Source organism: Diadema antillarum, unplaced genomic scaffold, assembly GCF_040938485.1.
Source record: "Diadema antillarum isolate AM-2024a unplaced genomic scaffold, OU_Dant_1.0 seq00000150_RagTag, whole genome shotgun sequence".
Classification (NCBI taxonomy): domain Eukaryota; kingdom Metazoa; phylum Echinodermata; class Echinoidea; order Diadematoida; family Diadematidae; genus Diadema; species Diadema antillarum.
This window is the reverse complement of record NW_027271223.1, coordinates 803,040-814,773: the sequence shown is the minus strand read 5'-3', so window position 1 is coordinate 814,773 and position 11,734 is coordinate 803,040. Positions and strand designations below refer to the sequence as shown.

Below are 11,734 nucleotides of genomic sequence, written 5' to 3'. Positions count from 1 at the left end.
CTAAAAATGTTTTGGAATGTGATCTGGATATTATTATGTTACTACCGTAAAGATTGTATAAGATTGAGACTGTTGAAAGAAGTGCAACGAAACTGGTCCTGGATGGGGGGGGGGGGGGGGGGGGTGTTCAAGGGTCAGTGATCTCCTCCTTCCCTCCCCCCCCCCCCCTACAGTAGAATATGTTTCCAAGCCTCTTTGTAACTCTAAACTGGGAACAGCACGTCAAAGTGCTATGGAACCTCAACTCAGCAGTTTCTATTAAATGTGCTTGCTAGCAAAGAGCTTTTGCTCGCAAGTAATTGCTTGTTTTAATGCATATGGACTCAAGCAAAAGGCTAGCACAAGCAAATGCTAGTTTCTATGCATATAGCCTAAAATACTGACACAGGAGAATCCATTGATGTGAACAGATTTGACTCTGTGCCACATTTTTTACTTTAAAAAAAAAAGTAGCATCATTTGGAATTGGTGGTCAACTACTCTCCTGGATTCAAGCTTTCCTGTCTGATAGAGTGCAGAGAGCCACAGTGGATGGATTTATATCAAAGTGGACCGATTTGACGAGTGATATTCCAAAGGGAAGTGTGTTGGGGCCCACCTAGCCTATAATCTAGGCAGAGGATGCAGCCATTGTCTTTGCTGTCATGTTAAATGTTTGATGCAGAGAGACTAAATTGTCTTTGCTATGCAATATGTCTGATGTGGCAAGATTACGAACAGTGGAAGCATCCACCGCCTATATCCACTCGTCTTGCTTTAGTTGTTGATTCTTATTATTGACTATGAATTGGTGGCAGTTTTTCATATGAAAATATTCAAAGTCGAGAATAAGAAAATAGCGACTAAAAAGCAAGACCAGTGGATATAGGCAGTGGATGCTTCGCATGCATCCACCGTTTGTAGTCTCCCCACATCAGGCATATTGCTTTATAGCAGAGAAGATGGTCTCGCTGCATCAGACGTTTAGTGTGACAGTAAAGACCATAGCTGCATCCTCCGCTTATAGGTTAGGGCCCACCTTATTTGTCACGTCTAACGACCTGCCGGATATAACATCTAGCCATGCTCAGCCATAGGCCCTACACTGCACACTGATGACGCCAAAGTTTATGCACTAATAAGGGACCAGGATTCTTGTCAACAACTTCAAGAGAACTTTAGTCCAGTATCTCTCACTGGTCAATCATTTGGCAACTACAAAATATCATGTTGAAGTATAAAACACTCCATCTGGGGAAAAAAAAGACTATCCCAAAGGGGCTTACATTATTATAGAAGACAGACCATTGGAATATATTGTACGTTGTATGTCCCTAATGAAAGAGATCTGAGAGTTACCATTGATAGGGAACTTTCTTTTCAGAGACATGCATCACAGCTGCAATACAAAAATCTTACCAGATGTTGGGTCTCATGAAGCAAGATTTTTTATCGTATTTTTATCAAGTGGCACAATATGCAGACTATACATTGTACGATCCTCATCTTGAGTACTGCCAATGTTTCATGGAGTCCAATACACATTGTATTTGTAACTGATGGCCATATTTGAGATTGACTGCAAGGCTGATAACATAAAGCAATGAACTTGATCCCTGGTTAGTGGTGAGAGCTCATTGTCTTGTTCAGATAGACTTCAGCAACTGAACCTGTTTTCTCTCTACTATCACTGTAAGCTCTCAGCCTCTGTGAGAGGGGTGATACGATTCAAGTGTAGGGACCTACAACATTTTTCATCCTAGCATGGACAAAAAAACCCTAAGCATTTTTAAGAAAACAGAGTACCGGTATTAAATCAGCATACCCATGGTCATCCCATAAAGCTTTTCAGCATTCCTTGTAATCTGAATATCAGAAACAGTTTTTTTTTTCAGCAAACAAACTGTTAATGGACTTGGTCTGCTAGTTTCCTTTATGCTTCAGTTACACCTTTGCCTAAACTGCTGCATATTGCTGCACTTTGCAGGGGTAGATCAATATACAGCCATACCCAGGGATAAGTGGCAATTTTGAAGGTTGCAGTCACATTATTGTGTATATAGCTTGTAAACATGCTGCCTGCACAAGAACTGCGTACCGTTGCCTGTGATCGCCTATTACCTCGCTCCAGCTTGTTGCTGCTCATAGCAGTATGATTCAATATGCAGGTTGCTTGCCATGTTGCGTATATAGCTCATTCTCTGGTCGGGCTGCTCGCTAACAGCTTGCACCATTGCAGTTAGTCTCGCTGCATCTCACTCTGTGTAATTCCCCTGCTTTAGCTCTAGTCTGTTGGTCACACTGCTCTGTGCCAGCTCACTCTAAAGCGTAAAACAGCTCGCCATGGCTGCAGCAAAGTATGAATACAATGGGGCTTACATTTTGAAGGACTATACGCATAAGCACCCTTGCCTTTGACCAGTCTCCGAAGTAACAACAAAAACTAAAACAAAACGAAAATAAAGTTGATGCTTCCTTCGGAGGAGTGAAAGCTTTGACTTTTGGTTTTACAAAATTGACTCACATTTTATCTTGCAATTTTATAAACTGCCTAGGCCTAACTAACAATGTCACTCTGTTCCTCTTGTTTGTTTGTTTGTTTGTTTTTTTTTTGTTATGAAATGTTTTGGTGGTGATAGATCATAATTACGCATTTCATGTGTATCTTTTATTTATCTATTTTTTTTACTGTTCTCAAGATGTATGCAGTCTTGCAGGGAGGTGTGAGAGAGCTTTCACTCCTTCCTGATGTATGCTCACATTCGTTGAACATGTTGAAAGCTGATATGTTTAATATATGAGACTTTATCATAGAATTTAACATAATGATTATCTTGCCAGTTAATTGTGTCAACTATTAATGCATGCATGGTGTGTTTGGGTTTTGAATAAGACAATTGCAATATATCATAATTATGTCTCCAGAAAAAAGAAACAATAAAATGGTGAATGCCACATCAATAGACAAACAATATGAAATAAATAAGTTTGAATTGTTTAGCCTGAAATTATACTAATGCGTGGGCTTAATTATGATCCGTGAAAACGGCGTTTTACACAGAGTCTACAAGTGTAGGTTGTTTTGTCAGCATTGTTTCAATCGGGAAAGGGTTGGAAAACAAGAATAAACAAGCATCTACGTTTCTATAGATTTGTGTGACTGTGATATTTTAATTAACTCTTGATTTAATAAGAAAAGCTATAAATCACTTTTACAATTTCTTGTGTGTGATTATAATTGCTTTCAATTAGATCTAGGCCCAATTATTTTGTCATGATTGTATATTGCGCTAAGTCACTAAATGTCGCTCACCATTGCTCGCTTTCCTGGTTGCCCCTCATATTGCTTGTAGGTGATTTGGCCTTGCGTTTGCTTGCGATAATTAAAAAAATTTTAAAACTTGTGAGCGACTAACGCAGGCCTTTGTGCTCTTCTGAATACCAAGTACATAGTGAGCACATTTCATTGCGCTTTTTGATTGGGTATGGCTTCGTATGTCTGTGTTCGGGCAATTATGCAACAAAATGCAAGCAAAATACGCACAGGTGTGAACGTACACATGTAGCATATAATATGTCACTGCTTCCAGTTCAGTTATTCTTAAGAATTGGTCTGAATAATTTTTAGTCTGACAATAAATTCATGCAGAACACACTCATACTCATAATTTGTAGAAAGTCTTCAGCATTGCAGATTTGACCGCGACATCCACATGACTACCCTTCCCTTCTGTATGTATAGATGATAATGATGATGAGAGACCAAAAGTATGGATAGCTTTCACTACTTTTGCATTATCATTGAAACTGTATAGATTTGTCTGTGGCATGACTGCATGCTCAAATTTCTGCAAGTCATCAGAAAGTAAATCTACGCGTAGTATCACATAGTGTTTATACCGCGACTACAGTGATTAAGTCTTGGAATAGACCCAATTTACTAACTACAGTGACTTCAGTGTGTATTATTGGTTCCCTATCTTCCATCACTCAACACATCATAAAGAAGACCAAGGTTTCAACTTGTGTACTAACTACTACACTACTGTTAACTTACCCATAACCCCGGAGTGCTCCCTTGTACCAGGGAGGTGTATTAGTATACAAATGACGCACAGGTCTGAGTGCGTCAGTCGGAATTGTGTGCATAAGGTAACTATGGAATGCTTAACCCACGAGGCGAAGCCGAGTGGGTTTAGGCTAAATTCCATAGTTACCGCATGCACACTATATTCCGACTGACGCACGAAAAGACATGTGCGTCATCTGATTTATAGAATGGGTAATTTTCTTGCCAAAAACCCATTTTGCTATCGTGTTAACCGATGACAAAATTACTGGATGCATTTCCTTTTGGCTTGACATACACAAACCATGCGTCAGTTTTTACTGGACACACGGCCAGCCATGCATCAGTAAATACTGATGCATGGTTGTTTTAGCCAATAGGCGTCTCGTACAGGGTGCGCGAACGCTTGCTTAGTGCGCGAATCTTTGTTACAAGTTGGCGTACTCTTGCTACAAGTGCGCGATAACATGTTTACCACTGTGACTCAGCGTGCGGCCAGTAAAAATCAACACATAGCTCTCGACCAATGAGATTGCAGGATTCTCGCTACCCATTCTATAAAGAGAGATAGTCTCTCTTCCGCCTCCCTGCATGCTCATACAGTTGTAAACTGTCACAGTGACTGTAAGAGCCCAAACGCTGAACGCATTCAGGCAGTATAATGCACTTGTCAATTGTAGTCCCGACCCTTGGGTAACCGGGGATGGCCGGGACTTGCATCCCACTTGCAATTTTAGGATGTTACACCACCCGGCCAAGTCCCGGCCAAGTCCTGGCCAAGTCTCCGACAGGTCGGGCAAAATTTGAATGGAAATCCCCCGCTAGGTCCCCGACAGGCCGGGCAATATTTGTGCAGAAATCCCGCCCAAGTCCCCGACAGGCCGGGCAGTATTTGCGTAGAAATCTCAAGCAAAATCCGGCTCAATCCCGACCAAAATTCCCGCCCCAAATCCCTGCCATTTGGTTAGAGCAAATATCCCCCGACAAGCTCCGGTTTATTCCCCACCGACCTCCGGCCCCAAACAAAGCCCGGTCTATTCCCGACCCACTGGGGCAAAATAAGTGGACCTCCCTCGACAAAGCTTGGTCCATTCCCGACCCACCGCGGCAAAATAATTCAATTTCCCCTGACAACACCCCGGTATATTCCCGACCCATCGGGGCAAAATAAGTGAATTTCCCCCGACAAAGGCCAGTCTATTCCCGAACAAACCGGGCGAAAAAAATGCTGAAATCCCCGGCCAACTTGGTTGCAAGTCCTGGCCATCCCCGGGTACCCAGGGGTTGGGATTACAATTGACAAATTGTGCATCTGTATACCCACTCCCTGCCCATGTCTACTAACCCTAACACTAAGTTCAAAGCCTAAAAGGTTAAAGTGAAAACTAAGTTTCGGTAAGTGCTTGAGAACCCGTCTAGCACCATTTCATTTTTACTTGCAATATATCGAAAGAGTCCACTAAGAAACTTACCTGGCTGACGCGGTTTGCCGGAATGATGAGTCGGTTTGGAGTATTTTGAGAAAAATAATAATAGTAGGAAAACCGACTTTTATTCCAGAAGGCTCCAGACTAACTCGGTCTCGGGAAAAATTCGACCCTACTTCAGACAATTCACACACAGTTCGTGATCGCCACATTCTACTGGCCACTGCATAATACACCAAAATCGTGAGGCCTAACTCACGTGAACTGAATGGTCAGGAAAGTGCGTGCTAACGTAATCCTGTACAAAACAAAACAAAAATGACAGCGCGCCGTCCTCTCAGTTGCTGAGACGCGCGGTCTTTGGAGTTTTTGTTGTTGTTTATCAAGCGCCTTTGATTGTTTTAGAGGTGCTTGATAGGCGCACACTAATTTTGCATGCGCGCAAAAGAGGTTTTTGATGCGCGCGTTGTAACAACTCGGACCATTATACTGCGAGTAGCCAGAACACGAAGCGCTAGATAGTTTATACAGGCCGCTCCCATAGGACAACACTGTACAATCAGAGGGACAACCATTACAACTCATCCTGCCGTCAAAGCGAAGCCAAGTTATTCCCGAGTCCGAGTTTAGCCTGACCCCGTTCGGGGAAGTTCTGAGACTGAACCTTTTTGGTTAATATTTCGCATTTTCGTCGTTACCCATCGAATATCTTGTAATAACATCGTTATCCTGCACATTTCCCAAGCATACGTTCACATTTGGGAGCGAAATTTGACAACTTTTGCAGCCGTACCAGAACTTTGTTTGGGCTTTAACTCAAGCCATGTTTGTTTTTTTGATTCTACAAAGCCATCAAAGTAAAATCTAATGACCGAAGAAGCGAAGTCTTGACATGACAGGATCACCTACCGTTGTAGCGCCTACAAGTACTATGAATATGATTGGTTATATGTACACCACATGTCGCCACCCTAAAGTTCAACGAGTGATTCTACAACGTTGTAATATCAAAACTGATTGGAAATCGGCTAGAAATGTAATCATATTGTGGAGAAACCTTTAGAGATTCCGATGCTGTCCTCAAATTACAATTTCAGGTCACCTTACAAGAATATCGCCACGAATCACGCGCGGTGTCAGTTTTCTCATGCTCATTTTTGGTACGCCAGATATCGCCACCCTCAAACTTTTATCGGGCTTTTGATGTGAAAAAACAATCATAATTCATCTGATTTTCACGTCACGAATGTTGAAAAATACCGTAGGTTCAGATCCCGATCCCACACACTCATTTTGGATATGACCTACGGATATCGTCGTCTAGTTCAGTCCGGGAAACCCGCTCACAAGGACCGTCCCATGTACGAGCACTGCCCCGCCTCAGGAGGCCCCCCAGAAGACTTCATGAGGCCTCCCGGGGGGGGGGGGGGGGGGGGGGGGGGGGGGGGGGGCCTCAAAAAAGAAGCCCCCCATTCACTTTTTATTCATCTCATATCTGACATATAAATTGTCGCAACTTCGCACGGTGATTTTTTGTTACACACACATGTCCACTATCCATGATGAAAAGAAGAAAAAATTCAGTCTGTTTTTGTGAGCGGGTTTCCCAGACTGAATTACATTGATGCATTCCATAGCAAAGAATAAGTGAAATTTTAAGAAAATTGGCTAATAGTAAATGCCAAATTTAAAACTCCAGAAAATCACAAATTTTTGCAATTTGATGCCTCTTTCCACCTTGTTTCTTAATGCAAATCAAACCAATGGCAAATGCATGTTCTCTGCTAACCACAGTAGCGACCCCAATACGGACCAATACATACTGTAACTATGTTACACTACAGCGCCCCGCGACGGAGTTAGTTCTCTGCGTATTATATTGCACCCATATCTCACCTACGCGCACTTTTGTCTTGCTTTGCGTGCAAGCAGCGAATTTATACGCACTATGGCGATATGGGGCATGGTGGTGAGATGTGGCTTACCTACCATAGTCCATACTATCTATAAAATTTACTTCCGTATAGCCTAGTGATCTAGAACTTCTAGTCATATCATATAGAACGTTCTACTGACACTACTGATGTCGATGATGATGACAAATGGCGCAATGAATGGCCACCGACTGATGATGGTGGAGATTACATTGTAAAATATATGACTGACAATAATGATGATGTATGTACATAATGATGTAAAGTTAGGCCTCCCTTAGTTAGCCTGACCAGACCGCTGTGGCGCACAGCGCTGTCGCTTCGCAACAGCGGCTGCGTGTAGTTAGGCCTCCCTATGTTGATGACATATGGGATTGTTATGTCCTGATGTCCGAGTGATGATCATGATGATGACATCATTCTCATTGTTGATGACAGTGTTTATAAGATCTAGTTTAGTGTATCTTTCTTACTTACCAGATCACTAAATAGATCTTACTCTTAGCCTGGCGCCTTGCCCTTGGCTTGGAGGTACCAGCAGTATACACAGTGCAGTGGTGGCAAGAGTAGTAATGGATCAGGAATCAGGATCAGTGTCCCCTACATACAGTCAGCGCAGCGACAGTCGGTGATAGTGAGTGAGCGGTCTAATTAGGCTCGTAAACTGCATGCAGTAGTCATGGTACAATGTAGTTGTTTTATGCAGGAAGCTACACTACTGGACCGTGATTGAGGTGTACGGATTACTGACTATAATATAGGGTCTATACTCTTTGCATGCTAGATGCTGTGAACTGTGTGATTCGATTCGTATTAAACACCGCGCCATTCATTCATTCGGATAACCTTGCGCAATCTCAACAACCAACATCTTTGATGAGGGCGCCAGTCCCGAAGCTCCGTCCGCGCGATACGTGCCGCGAGCGCGATCATACATGACGATTGTGCATGCCTGTCAAGCAGGTGTTCACGCGTGGGCCGTGAGAGGATGGACTGGACTCACATGTTGCGTGTGCGTGGATGGCTTCTTGGAATCTTTTGACTGCTTCATGTGTTCTTCCGTGAGCGCTCGCTCGTTCGGTCGGACTGTATGCAGTGTACATGTACTCTAGCTAGCTAGCTAGCCTGGCATAATACGAAGAAGGTCATTCGCGATCTCACTGCTTGCTGCTGCATGCTGATGTGCGAGCTTGGTGCCTTGACTGTGAGTGTTGTATCCATTGCAACTGGCTGACGAGCATTACCAAAGTAAGTTTATTATTATTTTCTCATTTCTTCCCAATGATATGCATCTCTGATATGCTGTGAGCGGCGCTACTGTGGAAGGGAAAAATCTGAAGAGAAAGGCAAGAGAACACGGCGGCCAACGGCAAGGTGCTTTATACGATTATACGGTGCCAAGGACAGCAATTCTAACCTAGCACCTAACTGCGACAGCCGCCACACGCAGTGTGGCGGCTGCGCCGTGCTCCCATTTCAGATCTTCATGTTGAACAAACGGGTGCCTTTGCGGCGCTATATTTCCTTAAATTTTCAACACAAACTACTAGGAATACTTACATGGGTCGATGAAACCTAAATGACTATCATCGGCGACTGTTTGAGGCATTTCATTGCTTGTGATGCACAAAATGATGTCTTATAAGCAGCTCACCGATGTTCACAGAATTCACAATCACTCGCACAAGCACACAGAATAGGGGAGCTCTCACATTAGCGAAACTGGGGGGAAGCCGCCAGGACCGCGCCTGGCGGCGCGGTCTCCGGGGCCAGTAGCAAGGGCCAAGGTCAAAGTCAAACTTCAAAGCAAAAGGGGCAATTCCGCGGTTGGTAACGTTACATTTAAACAAATTTAGATATTCATTTTTACTACTAGCTCCTCATTTATTCATTTCAAGTAAAAATCATGTTAAAAACATGTTCATCCTTCCCATATCAGTTCGGGAAACCCACTCACAAGGGGGGCCCCTCCTTATAAGTAACCCGTCCCCCTTATAAGTAACCCCGTCCCCCTTATAAGTAACCCCCGGGGCACCCCTTATAATGCACTTGTCAATGTAATGACTCACCCCACTACCCCCGGACATGGGTGCGTCATTTCCTCGTTTGGTCCGTCAAATTTGTGACCCAGGTGTTCATCATTTTACCAGCTTTGTCCGTCAAATTTTTGACCGAGGGGTGCGTCAAAATCCCATCATTGTCGGTCAAAATTTTGACCGAGGGGTGCGTCATGGTACGTCACTTGGCTATGGAAAATAACACGCATTATTTTGAACCGAGGGGTGCGTCATGGTACGTTACTTGGCTATGGAAAACTGCACGCATTTTTGCACACTACCGGTCCCGGATACACGTACCGCGAGTGAAATTACAGTGAGCGCTTTCCCGCGGCAAGTGAAAATCAAAGTCGGGAAGCGTTTTGGAATAAGAGGAAAAAATGCTTGCCAGAATCTGGCAAGCAAAGAATTTAAAAGCCACCCTTTCTCCTTACATTTTCCCTCCAACAAACCCATGAAATCATGCATACTCAATCTCAAACCAGGGACTGTTCAGCGATGTAACAACTTAGTTCAATCTTTCCTGTCGAAACGGGAGCAGAAGAACTGCCTGCCGCATGCTATTTTCTGCTCGCGGGATAGCCCGACCAGCTGGCCAGACGCGCGCGCGACGCTGTTAGCTGTGCGAATCTCTACGTACCGCGACTAGGCTGTAGTTACGCAGTACTCGAGAGGGAATATGAATGCCGTGGCGTGGTGTGTACCTACCTGCGCTGCAGCAGTATGCATCCACCGCACTAGCAATGGCCGCGCACTAGCAATGGCCGCGCACACACAGCGCATTCTGCACACATGTGATTGTCATGTATGGATTGCATGCACAGAATACTACTGTTCGGAATATCGTAGCAGCAGCGTGATGCACGGTGAATGACAATACGGTGCTTACATGGTAAGGGAAACTTGCCGAAACTTTTACAAATTATGTGTACGAACCAAAAGAAAATGAAATTGTTTGAATAAAACGTATGCAAAAATCGTTTCAGTATTTACGGGGGTGCGTTAAATGTACCGAGGATGTCCGTCACAAAAGTGACCGAGGTGTGCGTCACTTTCAACGTGTTGTCCGTCAAAAAAGTGACTGTGGTGTTCGTCACTTGCAGCGTTATGTCCGTCAAAAAAGTGACTGTGGTGTCCGTCAAAAACCCCGTGTGGTCAGTCAAAAAATGACCATGACGCACCCATGTCCGGGGGTAGTAAGGTGCGTCATTACATTGACAAGTGCATAAGGAGTCTCCACGCTTTTTTGCAATGCAACGCGAAAATGAAAGGACTGCGGCAATTCGCTTGATTATGTCCATAAAGCTTCACAAGTTTCCTAGTTACTCACGAAATTTGAGCAAAATCGGTTTGAGGCATCATATCTAAAATCATGGATTTAAATGCAATGTCAAACGACCCATGCGAATGCTGAAATGCGAGCGATTACTGGCGCGAGTGTCGCCAGGCGCGGCGGCGCGGCAATGCTTGAGTGCAGACGTGGCGACTGAGTACATGTACTTATAAGGGGGACGGGGTTACTTATAAGGGGGACGGGTTACTTATAAGGAGGGGCCCCCCTTGTGAGTGGGTTTCCCGAACTGATATTTATGATTCTAGCTGTTAGAAAAGAATTTAAAAAAAATCAATAATGAAATAAAATAAAATAAAATCCAATCAATATTTAAGAATTGCTAATTAGTATATGCTATTTATGGGATCGGGATGGCAGCTAACCTGTTAGTTAAAAGGGCAGGTTAGTAACATTACGAAAAAAGGACATGACAAAAAAAATCAATGTCTTGCTAGTCTTGTAACAAAAAGTGTGCAGAAATTCAAGGTACTTCAAACAAAGTGTTGCATTAATTTCAATTATTGCATCATGACTAATGTTCACGCAAATATTTTTAGCATTTCGACCAATAATTCATTAGCTAGACTAGACCTAACTTTTTCGTTAGACCCCCAAAACTTAAGCATGGTTTAGTAACGTTACATTTGTCCGAAGTAATTCCGCAGGTCATTTCACCCTTTTGTAATTGATGAAATGTCGCATGACTTCTGGAGTATTCAAATGTATTCATCTTTTACCCTTTAGCAAAACTTTGAGAAAAATTTTTCAAAGGAACCCTCTTTAATTTACATTTAAGTGAATTTTAGCATCCCCAGTCCCACGTGTACATTTTAAACGATGGTTTCAGATCTCGCAAAACCAATAAATATGAAAAATAAAATCTACTGAATTTGAAAGCCCTTTATGATTGGTGAACATCCATGGCATTAGCTGTT

At 43.3% G+C, this 11,734-nt stretch overlaps 1 protein-coding gene across 1 annotated transcript in view; it reads left to right on the top strand.

Moving 5' to 3' along the window:
* Window positions 1-8,551: 8,551 nt before the first annotated feature.
* LOC139727770 (glycerol-3-phosphate acyltransferase 1, mitochondrial-like) overlaps window positions 8,552-11,734 on the top strand; it is a 61,616-nt gene continuing 58,433 nt past the window's right edge. The window contains exon 1 of the mRNA XM_071638748.1: window positions 8,552-8,657. The gene's annotated coding sequence lies outside the window, so the exon portion shown is untranslated. The remainder of the gene's footprint in view (window positions 8,658-11,734) is intronic.